Here is a 13,173-nt window from a genome sequence, read left to right as displayed (position 1 = left end):
TTTCTAGGTGTGATCATATAACTTAGTTTCTTGACCTATAGTACAAATATCAGAGTTTCTGACAGGGCCAACGAAACAAAGAACCTTTGGTCATCGTTTCCAGAGGCTTATCTACAAACTGGATCCCCTCAAATTAATCACACAGCAAGGGTGAGATGTAAAGCAAGAATGATGGGGGGGGGTCTTCTCTGTGGTTTCTTGAACCGTCCAGGGAATAGACAGCCTGTCTTCCCATGATCCTTGGCTTGGTTCTTCCTAGGCTAGAGAAAGACAAGCATGCTAACTCCATCATCATTCTCAGCGCTTGTGATGTAAAATTAAAGATGTTCATGTGTATTCCTTCAGATGTCTGCCTCTTCCTTCGTGCTCAGAGCTTCAGGAAAGGGCACAAACTCCTTGGGGCCCCAGGACGTGAAGGGGCGTGCAAGAAATCTCTAGAAAGAAGTGGATCGATAGTTGACCCAAGGATATCAGGAGAGGGAAAGCAATGGGGTGGGTTCCAAGACTGCAGTGAATTTGGAGGAAATAGGAAGCAGAGGACCTCAGGTCCCTCTGAGTTCAGCCCTGTGGAAATGAGAGCTTTTGTTCACTGTGCTAGCAATGCCAATGTCTGCCCTGCTGGTCCAGCTCAGGACCCTCAGGAGAGGCTACCAGCGTGAGCCGAACCTCAGGCGTATGGCTTGAGTTTAGAAGACTCCAGAAGGCCTCCAGGAAAACGGTAGGACAGAGGGACAAGGAATTCACATGAGACTCAGAGCTGCCAGCCCTGGTCGGAACGATCCACCACCAGCTGTGGCAAGAAGTCCTAAGTCTCTGTGGGACCCAGAGTAAGTTCCTGAGCCTGTCCAGTGGGGCAGAGCAGCGAAGGGCTCTGGGACTCTCTTACAGGTCTCCATTTTCCCAGCCCTCAATATCTACTGTCATTTTTTTTTCTCTCCCAGGCTGGGGCCTTTGAGAAAACCCAGGGAAATTACCTTGTGAGGGCAAGCCTGCCCGCTCGATCAACAGCAAGGTCTTGAAATGCCAGCCCAGCCCAGCATTGAGTCTGCATGGAGGTGGTACCCAGGGACTGTTCTGGGTGACAGACATCCAGCCATGGTGCTCTAAGATATACCTTCACAGGAATGAGAGACACCCAGACATAGTCTCCTAGGATACACCTTCAGAGGAATGACAGACGCCTGGATGTGGTGCCCTGGGAATGGAGACAATGATAAGACAGGACCGATGGTACCCATTCTGAGTGGTGTCCTATTCTCTTCTGGGACCAGAGCTTGTCTTCCAGCTCTTTCCATGCAGAACAGCATCTCTTTCCATCACCCTCCTGCCATCCTGCTTGTGGAAGCTGGAGTATATTGCAGCCACTCACTTCTTGAGTAGTCTTGTGGGTACGTGTAGTTGTTCACTACAGGAAGTTACAAAAGCATATGAGCCTGTGTGTGTGTGTGTGTGTGTGTGTGTGTGTGTGTGTGTGTGTGTTGGTATTCTAGTTTGATACTTCTACCATACAAATACCCAGAATGGATGGCTGATTCACCATAAATTTATTTTCTCACAATTCTGGAGAACAGATGTTCAAGATCAAGGTGCTAGCAGGACTATTTTTCCCCAGAGGCTTCTTACATTGTCTAATAGATTGACTGCATTTCCCCCTCCTCTATCTTACACTCTCTTGGTAAGACGAGCCATATTGGCTTAGGGTCCACCCTGGTGTCGCATCTAACCTCAATCTCCTCTTTAGAAACTCTCTCCAAATGCAATGATATTCTGAGGTAGTTGGATTGGGGACTGTAGCATATAAATCTTGGGCCCAGGGTGTGATATAACTTAGAAAGCTCTTAACAACTGGAAAATATCTTCAAGCAAAGTTTGTGGGATGGTTAGGAATACACGATTTCTCTGCACAATGGGGAGCCACAGAAACATTCATACACAGCACACCCACGTGGGGAGCCACAGGGGTCTTTACACGCAGCACGCCTCTCTAGTGGAAATACCATCCACCGCTGAATGACCGGCTACCTGCTCCCAAATCCACACACACTGCCATCACATTGCTTGCTCAAAGTGGCCATGGGGGAAACAATTTCAAGCATGGTTTTACCTTAGTACTTCACAAATACTTTAATCAGATCGAACCCCTTATTTGCTTTCATTTTTACCCTCCCCCTTCTATTCACTAGTTTTCAGTGAATTTTATTTCGTTGTCTTTATTTATAGGTGTAATGTATCTGGGCATTGCTCACTCTGTCATACCCGGATTACCAACATGTACATATGTATTATGATCCTATATGTATTTATATATGTTCATGTTTTCATTACAGTGTCTGGTGTTGTCTTGTGTTTGTAGTGTTTGGTTCCTTCTGCTTATTTCCTCGTTTGGTAGGATTTCAGGGCTGTTTATCTTTCTCTTCTCTGTGTAGGATTATTTTGAGTGACTTCTATAGTGCTTGTTCTGTAGTGGTAGATGTAATGCTTTGCTTTGTTTTGTTTATTATAGGTTCTTATTTGTCCTTCAGTTATGAATGGCATCTTAATGTAGTTTGGCAATTGTTTACTTTCAGCACTTCAGCTAGGTCAAACAATGCCCCCTTTTAAGGTATCTGCAGAGAAATCTGCTGCTGTTCTGGTGGGCTTACCATTGTATGTGACTTGAAGCTTTCAATATTCGTTCCTTCTTATGAACACTTAAATGCTTTAACTGTGATGTGTCTTGGAATGTTTTTCTTTTCTAGTCTTGTTTGTTGGGCATCCTAAAGCACTCTGAATCCAAATGCTGCTTCTTTCTCAAGATTGGGAAATGGTCTCCTACTGTCTTGATGACTATGTTTTCTATACCTTTAGCTTGTATCTCCTCCTTCTTCTATGACCATGGATAGGTTTGGTCTCTTATACAGTCTCTTCTTTCAGTTTCTACATCAACTGTGTCACAGGAGATGGAGCCTCCTCTGAACTCCTGGAATGTGCAAAACTGAGGATAATTCCTTTGTCAGGGAGAGAAATAGGAAGATTGAAAGCAGAGGGACAGGCTAGCACAAGGCCCGACTGGAGTAGGAGGAGGTCATCTTGTAATGCTGTCCACTTAATTATATTGATTTGTCTTGAGCTTAGCCAGGTGTTACTCTGAGCTGAGTGGTATAAAAAGTAAAGTAGAGGGGCTGGGGATATGGCCTAGTGGCGAGAGAGCTTGCCTTGTATACATGAGGCCCTGGGTTCGATTCCCCAGCACCACATATACAGAAAACGGCCAGAAGTGGCGCTGTGGCTCAGGTGGCAGAGTGCTAGCCTTGAGCAGGAAGAAGCCAGGGACAGTGCTCAGGCCCTGAGTCCAAGCCCCAGGACTGGCCAAAAAAAAAAAAAAAAAGTAAAGTAGAGTTGATCCTATAACACCTCATGGTAGACATACACTTCATGTTTGGACTGTGATACCCTTTGTGTTCTTGTGAATGCCTCGCCACAAGAAGCCACCCTTCCTGTATGACTTTGAGAAGGTGGGGGTGATACCGCCATTTCCTAGAGCAACCTAAGTCTCCCATTCACACCCTCTATTTTTTCCTCTTAGAAGATAGAATTCTATGTTCCCAGAATAAATTGGCCTATCTGGTTCACTCCTCAGGGGAACAGTGAGAGACGCAGAGAACCCCCTTGGCAATGCGTCTGACCGTAAGCTGGCCTGGGGAAGCGCATTCCTGAGACCTTCTGAAGACAGCCAGCTGGCTCCACCCCTGAGATGCGCAGCCTGAGGTCCTCCCGAGGAAACTAGATTCCTTTCCCCTGGCCCGAAGACACTTCCAATCCTGTGACTGGAACTTTCTACTTGTGGCTATCCTCTTTTCAAATAAAAAAAAATTTCCTTAGCTAAGTAAGTCAAGGTTTGTTTTCTCTGCTTGAACATCTTAATATCGATGGGCATGTTGAAGAGTGATTGGGAAAGCCCCTGGTATGTGGCAGGCTGGGATTTCATCCTTAACACCAAAATAAGCAACACAAAACTGAACAAAAACGAATTTTCTTTTTTTTTTTTTTTTTTTTTTTTTTTTGGCCAGTCCTGGGCCTTGGACTCAGGGCCTGAGCACTGTCCCTGGCTTCTTCCCGCTCAAGGCTAGCACTCTGCCACTTGAGCCACAGCGCCGCTTCTGGCCGTTTTTCTGTATATGTGGTGCTGGGGAATCGAACCTAGGGCCTCATGTATCCGAGGCAGGCACTCTTGCCACTAGGCTATATCCCCAGCCCCACGAATTTTCTATACACATGAATCTCTTACGAAACTATGAGAAGAGCAAGCAAAATAAGATCCACATTGTAAGAAGGCAGAATGAAATTAACGATGACATAAATGAATCCCAGGAACACTCAAATGGAAAGGTGAATGAAATGCAGAAGACCGTAGACAATGAAACATATAATCAAGATACAGGGATTCGGAAATAAAAGACAAGTTGAAAATCTGAACATGAAAAGCTCTGTTAGTCAAACAAAGCTCCGTCAAATGCCTGTCTCAGCAGGTTGGTCTTCTTTTCATTTTAAGATGTTATCCTTGTTCCCCGGCTTTCTGTAGCCAGAGTTGGATATTTTGTTGTCCCCCTGTCCTCACGAGAGGGACCTCTAGACTCATGCTCATGAAACCTACTCTCTTCCCACAAAGACGGACCAGCCTAAGCCTGTGGCTACCAGAATACCTGAGTTCACAGGCTCTTAGTCTCCCAGACAACCTGGCAGCAGAGCCTCGTAATTTTCTGTAGGCTGACACAGTTCTGAAGCTGGATCAGATTAATGAGGAAAGGTGTTGACTGTGGTTTCCCTTATCTTTAACCAACAACCTCCTAAGTGAGGCTTGCTTGAAGATGGCGCCAGGCAAGCCAGACATGATTCTGTTGGTCCCACCACAACCCGACAAGGCAGGAGACTGGGGGATGGACATCCTTCCTGTACTTAGAACATTCCTGTCAGTCTTCCTAATGTCTAGACACAAATAAAATAGGAATAAATACCTTTCTCCTTGGTGCTGTACCCGATCAAGATTGTAGGTTGTGCTACTAGGACCGAACACTACTTTGTTGCAAGGACCTCCTATAAGAGGCTCTTAAAAGCTGCCTTTTCTGAGTCTACAAATTAACTATGAGCAGGAAATTTGCTTCCATTTTGTATGTGACTCTGCTCTACACCATTCTCCTTGCAGTCACTCTGCAATCACTTCGGAATCTGGGAAGGATGATTATGACAACCCCAGGAACAAGAGAGCATCCTCAGGACAGAGCTAGTAGGCAACAAGGACCTATTTATTCTGACTAGTACTGACAGTAATAACAAGTCCTCTATAACCTCGCCCAAAACATGGGCTGAAATACTGATCAATTAGGCCACATTTTGACCCGGACTGTTTAGTCATTATGCATACCTCTCTCCCACAAAACCTCCTGGAGTTGGGACCTGAGGTCTATACATCCTTGTTTCAATACCACATTTCGTTTACTCTTCTATCATTAGATGGACATCTGTGAACTTTCTGTAAGAAAGCTGCTGCAAACAGTCACGTACAAGTCCGTACGTTCACATGCATTCTGAGCTCTTGGGAGGATACCTGGTAGTACAGCCTGGCCAGAAGGGAGCTCTGTGTAAACGCTTTTGAGGAACAGAGTCATGGGACATATCCCGTGGTTTGTCTTGAAGCAGTGATGACCCCTGGAGAGGAGTCATGAAGGTACTAGAATGAGAAATTCATAATAAATGCAGATGCACATCCTTCCATCTGGACATTCCCACTCCCCTGGTAACTGTGCCCACTACCGCACCATTGTTTCCACTCAGACATTGGACAGCAACAGAGCAACAGAGCTTATTTCTGTTGCAGAGCAACTTGAGCGGCGTTCGGAGAGACTGAGAAGAGACTGTACAGTCAGGACCTCACTCTGGTTCTGCCACCAATGTCTGCTGGCCATGGACAAGCATCTCGATGTCTTGAGCTCAGTTATTCGCCCGTCTCTGGCCTGTTCACCTCCTAGGTGTGGCGAGTATTCTGATGGGCACCGAAGGGAAATGGTGTAAGTTAAGCCCAAGCTGGAAAGATCCTTAAACAGAAACTCATATTGCCCTAAGTCTAGCCAATGACTCTTCCTCTGCTAGGGTTGGGGTGGAAAGGAGACGGAATAACTGGCCATGATTTCCAGTCTCTCTGTGACAGAAAACCTGGAGCCTGGCTGAGGATGATAAATGGGACTTTCTATGCAGCCACACTTCACAGATCTTTCTAGAAAACCCAAGTGGCCAGACAGGCCCTCAGCCCCTGCCACTTGGCCAATGTGGCTCCGGGCGGGGAGGGAGGAGATCAGATTTCAGGAGAGCCTCCTTATAGCCACCCCGGCAGGGCTGAGCTCTCCCGGAGGCCGGAGCCGAGCTCTGCCCAGGATGCAGGTGTCCACGGCCTTCGCTGCTCTTACCTGCTGGGGGTTGCTGATCAGTGCAGGTAATGCATGGCTCCTGAGTCCCCCTTAAGATTGGGGGTGGGGTGGGGCTGGGGGTCTGAGTGAGCCAGGGTAAGCCTGAGTCACATTGGCTGAGCTGTTCCTTGGAGTGTTCCTGGCAGCGGGACTGAGGGCAGTTGCTACGGAACAGTCCATGCAGACCTGTGTCAGGGAGGGCATCCCGGGGGGAGAGACGGCCCGAGGCCCCTGGGCGGCCTGCGGTCGCTGTCTGTGCCCCAGAGTTTGCCAGCTGCGAGGAGCCAGTGAGGAGCCACGCTCCTCCGAAGCCCCCCTCAGAGGAGAAGGCCCAGAAGAGTGGGCTCGCCCGCCCTCTTTGGGGGCTGCGCCCTAAATTTTGTTACATGCAGGAAAAGTAAGCTCAGAGTTTGCAGCCTAAAGGTAATACATGTGTGTGCCCTTGGCTGGATCTTGTCATTTCTCTGTCAAATGGGGAAGGATGACAATGGATGATAGGGGATTTCTGGACAGTGAGTAGCTAGTGATGACTGACGCAGTCCGTGCTCCATCTCCCAAGGTCTCCTTACCAGAGGAGATCGTGGATGTGAGTCCTCCCTGAGGAGGTGCATAATTTGATTAAACACATCACACATGTGTACTTCAAAGCATGTTTTTATTTCCCAGAGAACCACTGACAGACATTCCAGCGGTGAGGAGATTCCTCTTGGACCTCACAGGTCCTGCGCACCCTCAGGAAGGGCAGGGGGGGGGGGGCGGCTAACAGGGGCCCTGTGGATAAGACATTTCATGGAAGGCCTGGCTGGTCTGTAGCGTAAGAGCAGAATGTTGAGCCCCGTGAGGACTGTCACTTACCCGGGAGAGAAATGCCATCTAACTTGGGAAATGAAGTGAATGTCCTGAGACCGTGACTTAGCGGGAAAGGCCGGCAGCCAGCCATTCTGCCCGGGTGCTGTGCCGTGGGTCTCGTGCGGTTCATTCTGCGTCACAGTGTCCCACATGGGGTTATCCACGCGTGTGCCGCGCAGGTGAGAGAGCCAGGGGCCCCACAGAGCGACTGACCCGTCTTCAGCCAGTCCCCGCCGGTGTCGGCAGGGCAGCTACAATGTGGCAAAGGTTCTGGCCCACCAGGCCATACATAGCCTGAGGAGGAGCCAGAGAGTTATGGGATTCCCTCGGGGCTGTCCCGGGTCCAAGTTCACTCAGTCTCGGTCACTGACATCACCCAGAAAAAAAAAGGAAAGGCTACCCTGTTCCTTTGAGCCACTCATGAAGTGAGAGGGACTCTCGTCCAAGCTCGGTTCGAACGGAAGCTTGGCGCTTGAAAGGCCGCGTAGAGCTCGGTGGCATGCCTGGAGAAGAGAAACAAATGCGGGTTTTCTTCGTCCCGTCAGCTCTACTAGGGGGAGGCCTCGTCTCCTGAGTCCTGTGGGACTCAGTGGGCGCAGGGCAGATGTCTGATGCTCCCACCGACCCCAGATTCCTCTCTCTGGAGGGACGCTGGTGCCTTTGGTTAGCAACAGTTTAATTGTGGCTAGAAGGGAGTCGGGTAAGAGACTGTAACGAGATACCTGCTCACTGCTGCTCCAGGTAGATACACGGCTTTAGAGGGACCCTCTCGGCTCTTCCCAGGGTCCTCATAAATAAGATTGGGACAGAAACAAGTAAACGGACATCGATTATGATGGTAAAAAACAGATTCGGTTTATTGAGTGTATTGCTTATGCTACAACATGAATACTTGACACAGGGTAGGTAGTTATAGCATGACAAAAAAAAAACCCTCATGTTAATGTTTTTAGACCTAATCTCTTCTAGCTTCAGGAAATTAAATACGTTGAAAATAACTCATTCGGAGACACACACTGTGCTGTGGCTAGCTAGCTGTAAGCAGGACTGGACTCTGAGGACGTACATCCTCAGGCCTTTTGTATAATCCCGTGAGGATGAAACACGAGGCCATACCAGATGACTGTCATTTATAATGTTTGGAGCCAGGTCTTTTGGCTCCCAATATTTTAACCCAGGTGAGGTTTTCATCAACAGTAAGATTCTAAGCAACTTAAACAGTTCGTATTTCTGAATAAGAAAATGTATTTAATTCAAGATTGACTAGGCCATTGGTGTCATGAGAGAGTTGATTGAACGTGACAGGCTAGCCACAGTGAAGAAGACTGAATTTCTTAGCTTGTGCGGAAGTAAGGGGACCCGGAGACAAGGGTCTTTTAGTACTCAAAGTATGAATGTCACGAGAGCTAAATTTTGTAACTCCGGCTCCATGGTGGGGACAGTTCCTTCAACTTCTCACTTCGTTTTTCTGTTTTGGTATCTTTTCAGACAAAGACGATTCGCCAGGGAGGACAAGAGGTAAAACGTGGGCAACATCAACTTCTTGCTTTCCATTTCCTCACTTACCAAAAAATAACTTCCTGTGAAAAAGACCTGAGTTCAGGTCCTGGAATACATTCTTGACCAAAAGGAAGTGGAAAAGATTTGACTATCAGCTCCTGAATGGCTATGTCAGCCTGTAGCTCGGAGACTTTCTCCTCTCCCAGTGTGACTTGTACCCAGTGCCCCAAATACCCCTGTATCCTTCCATTAGCCCTCAGGACGCAGGGAAAGAAGCCCCCGGACCCCAGAGCCTGCGATTCGGGAGGATGGCTCCTCCTCTGGAAGCACAGACTCTAGAGAGCTGAGCCTGGCTTCATCCTCCATGTCAGACACAGACGCACTGACGGTGGTGGGTCAGGGAGACTGGAGACGGGGGCTGGAGTTGGAAAGAACTACTGCATTAACACAAAGGCTCTCCACGATGCGTTTATCTCCTCAGTGGTCAGGGAAAGTACAGAAAAGATCTTCACGATATACAAAGCCATTCCAATGAGAACAGCCCCTGAGCAAGCAGCTTTATTTATGCTCAGTGGTGGAACGGGAGGCATCCCTGGGCAGTCTGATGCAGCCCTTCCTCAGGATGGAGGGCGAGGAGGATTCGCCCTTGTCTGACAGGTTAATCCGCTCTAGGAAAGGTGACCGCCTGTTGGGTATTTCTAAAACCGGTTGTAGGAAGATACCGTCAGGGAGGTAGAACTGGTGTGTTTATCTCAACCTGTTCACAGTCTGATAATGGGATTGATGGAAAAGGTTACTCAAGGCAGAGATATTCGTTATATCTGTTTCCAGCCATCTGAACATAGATGGTCCTTACACAGGCGTAGGAGTCGCCTGTGAACCGCCGCGAAGACATGAAGAGCCCATCAGACCGAGATGCTCAGGGTTGTATTGTTCTTGAGGACGAGGACGAGCCATGACAGACAGGCCCCAGGAATGGCATCGTCCGTCACGGGTTTAGAATGAGGCCCAGGTCTGCCTTCTTTTGTTTCAGGATACAGTGATTGTGGGGGTGTCATCAGGGCAAGCGAGGGGAGGATTGTCAACTACGTTGGGCCGAGAACACGTTGCGTCTGGATCGTTGAGATGAAGCACGGTCAGCGTATTGCCATGGCAATTCCAGCTCTCAAGTGAGTGCGGAGGGTGGGCGTGAGTTTGCGGGCGGTGCGGTTGTCCAGCTTGGCCTCCTCCACCACGTTTCCACCCTGTGCCTCCACCGCAGGCGTCTGTTGCCGCCCACCTCGGTTTTCCCCCTGGGAAGGAAACTCTCCAGTGGCTCAGTCTTTTAGATAAAATGGAAGTTCTTGGTGATGCCTTGTAAAGAGCATGATCGGACACTCCGACCTCGGCTTCCTTCTTATCACCTCTCTCTGGCCTCTGTCTCTGTACCGAGTATAACACACGATAGATCCTGGACACTGAAATGTAGCAGTATTCCATCTACTTTTCCCTAGGAGACTGTCTGATGAGCTGGGCAAGCATCTCACGGATGTATTACCCATGCCATACCGAGCACATGACCGGAGTCCGAAGTGTCACGATACTCTGTCCTCTGTCTGTGTCCTTCTCTCCTAGCTGGGAGGCCGTCTTTAGGGTTTGTGGAATAGTCCCTGAATGAATAAAGTCATAACCCCACAGAGAACATTTCCGATGCAGCACACGTTAATCCAAATTATTTCCACACATTCTCCTAGTCTTGAATGCATAAGCCACATTCCTATCAGTTCCAGAAAGAGGACGGAAGATGCTGCATGACAAAATGTGTGCCCGAGGCCCCTGCCATCCCTGTGTGCTGTAGCACAGGCGTCGGGAACGGGGTGCTCTGTGAGATGAACCTCAAAATGGCCTGCGTGAGCTTTCCACTGTGACCAGTGATTCTCACCTGGAGTTGGGCTGAGACCAGAATGGGGAAGCGAGGAGGTGAAGAATTTGGGCATTTCTTATGTTTCCATCTCTCAAGCCTTAGAGGAATGAACAATTTTTTTTTTAAAAAATCTATCTAGCTTGCTAGCTATTGATCTATTGATCTATACACCTACGCATCTAAGGAACCTGGGTCTTGCTATGCTTCCCAGGCTGGCCTATAACTCCCAATCCTTCCATTTCTCTCTCCAAAGCTACTGGGAAGTAGGCCTAGGGTGGCAATGCCAGGCCTTCTTGGCTTTACAGATGGCTTTTAGATCTGACTGTCCAAGCTCCAAATGAGAGGGTTGAAGCTTGGCCAGGGTGGACACTAAAAGCAGCCCCTGTGTGTCCTGGTCCTGGATGTCTTGTTATATCTCAGATAGGGTCCAGCCCCTCGGGAACACAGCATGAGGTGTGTTCCTGAACACAGCATGAGAAGTGGGGCGCAAGATCAAGGCTTGAAAAGCACCGAGGGAGGCAGAAGTGGGGTATTCCACGGAACTGATCCATGCCCTGCACATCTGGACTCTGACTGGAGTGCTAAGTCCCTTCTTTTCTGCCATGTATAAAAGAAGCCTAGATTGTTCTGTACTGCCCCATGTCCAGCCTCAATTGCCAAGGGAGTTGGAGTGGAGGCTGATGGTGCGGCCACACAGATTGTGGCTCAAGGAGGTGTACCGCCATGATTCCATCTTTATACTTTGGAGGGTCGTATACACAGCAGATACCTGGAATTAAAATTTGAGTGGCCCATAGGTTGGGCCTTGGAATCCATAACATCTGGAAACCACCTGTCTCCTTCAGGGAAGGTGACACGCGTCAGATGGAACCTTGTGTGTCTGGTTGACAGACTTGTTTCCTTTCTGAGCTGTGGGGTCTGGGTTTGGATCACTGGTGAAGGGGACTGCAGACTGGAGGGAGGACAATGCCACATGTCCATTTCTGTTTTCCCCTTGCCCCGCAGCCTCACCTGTGAGAAGGAGGAAGTGGAAATTCTGGATGGACCTCCGGGGTCTCAGTCTTTGGGGAAGTATTGTGAAGGTTTATATCTGAAATTCCATTCCTCTACCAACTGTCTGACCATCCAGTACTCCAGAGTTCCAAGCCTTCCGCCTTCTTCCTTTGATTTCTACTTCTATGCGGTTCAAGCAGGTAGGAGATGGTGGGCTTCCTGCCGATGCTCTCCATCCTACGCGAACATAGCTGTGTGCTCTGTGGTGCTGGGGCAAGCTCCATCTACTCAGTTCCCAGCCGCGTTAATCATTCATCTCTTCAGACACATGGAAACGTTTGTTCTCTGTAAACCATTCGTGAAGTGAGAATGATTTTCCTTCCTTCTCCATCTTCTTTCTTTGCTGGTCCTGTGGCTTGAACTTGGGGCTTGGGCACTGTCCCTGAGGTTCTTTTGCTCAAGGCTAGTGCTCTACTGCTTGAGCCACAGCTCCACTTCTGGCTTTTTCTGTGATTAATTGGAGATAAGAGTCTCATGGACTTTCCTGCCCAGGCTGGCTTTGAACCGTGATCCTCGGCTCTCAGCCTTCTGAGTAACTAGGATTACAGGCGTGAGCCCACCAGCCCTTCTATATCTGAATGGAAGCTTTGTGTTGGAGCTCCAATCATCACCTGAAACCTGCTGAGATAGTTTCAAAAGACAAACAAATGCTAGTTTTCTTAGTCCCTCCAGTTCTGTCGGGAGGGAAGGCTGCCCCGTTGACATGGTTAACAGTGCCTGATAATATGGGACTTACTTGAGCAGGCCAGACATCGGACGTTCCCATAGGTCTCTGGAGGCTCAGTAATGAGTTGTGGCCAACAGATTTGTGTCTTCTGGTAGCAGACTGTTGCCTTCCTTTAGAAGGGGGCCAGTTAACCTATGGCCAAGCTCTCATTAGGAAGGTAACTATAACAAGATACCTGGCCCGTTCTGTTCTTGACACTCATGTGGCTTTAGGTGAGTCCTGTCATCTTTTGCCACCATGCTTTTCTCATTTATAATCTAGCATTTATTATTATCTAAAGTCAGAACATGTACAGAATATCCAGAACATGTACAACATTCATAATTTGAGATGGGTATATTGTTGTGCCAGAATCTGGGAGGGGGGCAGGGGGAACTCTTAAAAATACTTTCTCCAGAGGCACACGCCGTGATGGAGCCCGCATTAAGTGTAAGGACTGTCCTCCAGGCCATCTTCAGAGGCCGAGTTTCCGCCTTCCATGCCATGCCACAGTGATAACACACTAGACCATAGCGACGGAGGGATGCCACGTTTGCATCCAGGTCTTTTGGCTCCAACTCTGTAACTCAGGTGGAATTTCCATCAGTGGTCAGACTTCCAACAATGAAATGGTTCTGGCCTCTGAACAAGAAATTTGACTCCATTTACTTCAACTTCCAATTGATCATTCGTATTACAGTGTTTGCGGGAGGAGATGGGCT

Source organism: Perognathus longimembris, chromosome 2 (assembly GCF_023159225.1).
Source record: "Perognathus longimembris pacificus isolate PPM17 chromosome 2, ASM2315922v1, whole genome shotgun sequence".
Classification (NCBI taxonomy): Eukaryota; Metazoa; Chordata; class Mammalia; order Rodentia; family Heteromyidae; genus Perognathus; species Perognathus longimembris.
Note: the sequence above shows the minus strand (reverse complement) of the source record.